General features: G+C 48.2%; 1 protein-coding gene across 1 annotated transcript in view; it reads left to right on the top strand.

Annotated features, from left to right (window-relative positions):
• LOC119592247 (netrin receptor UNC5C-like) overlaps positions 1–645 on the top strand; it is a gene marked incomplete at its 5' end in the record, with an annotated part of 58,872 nt that overhangs the window by 40,359 nt on the left and 17,868 nt on the right.

Below are 645 nucleotides of genomic sequence, written 5' to 3'. Positions count from 1 at the left end.
TAAATTGAACATTAAACAGATCACACATCAGAGAGTATCCTGCGAAGATATCCCATAGGTATCCTACGAAAAAAAAGTATCCAACAAGTATCCTACGAAAAAAGTATCCCCCAAAAAGCATCCACCAAGTATCCCACACAAGTATCTTTCAAAAGTATCCTACAAGTATCCTTCAGAAGTGTCCACCAAATATCCCACTCAAATATCCTAAAACGTATCCCACATGCATCCTTCAAAGTACCCACCCAGTATCCCACACAAGTATCCTTCAGAAGTATCCTGCGAAAGTATCCCAATCAAGTATCCTCCAGAAATACCCCACAAAAGTGACCAACGAGAGGAGAACACTCCCCGAACTCGACAAAGGCGCCGAGGGTATTTAAATGTTATTAACGATCTTCCGACATCCTACACCGACACCGAAAAAGGAGAAAGAGTCCTTGCGAGTGTCGGCGCCCGCGAAAGGAAGCGATCGACGCCTTCCGTGGTGGGCGTGGCCTCCGTGGTGGGCGTGGGTGATCGTACCGTTCCCGGGGTGTATGGTTGTGACGTCATCATCCTCTCGACCTGTCTGATACCATTACGGTCGAGCCGCGTGACTGCTTTATTTATGGTGTCGATGGGCGGCTGAGGGAGGGAGGGGAA

This window comes from Penaeus monodon, chromosome 29 (assembly GCF_015228065.2).
Source record: "Penaeus monodon isolate SGIC_2016 chromosome 29, NSTDA_Pmon_1, whole genome shotgun sequence".
In the NCBI taxonomy this organism is placed as follows: domain Eukaryota; kingdom Metazoa; phylum Arthropoda; class Malacostraca; order Decapoda; family Penaeidae; genus Penaeus; species Penaeus monodon.
Note: the sequence above shows the minus strand (reverse complement) of the source record. Positions and strands in the feature narration are given on the sequence as shown.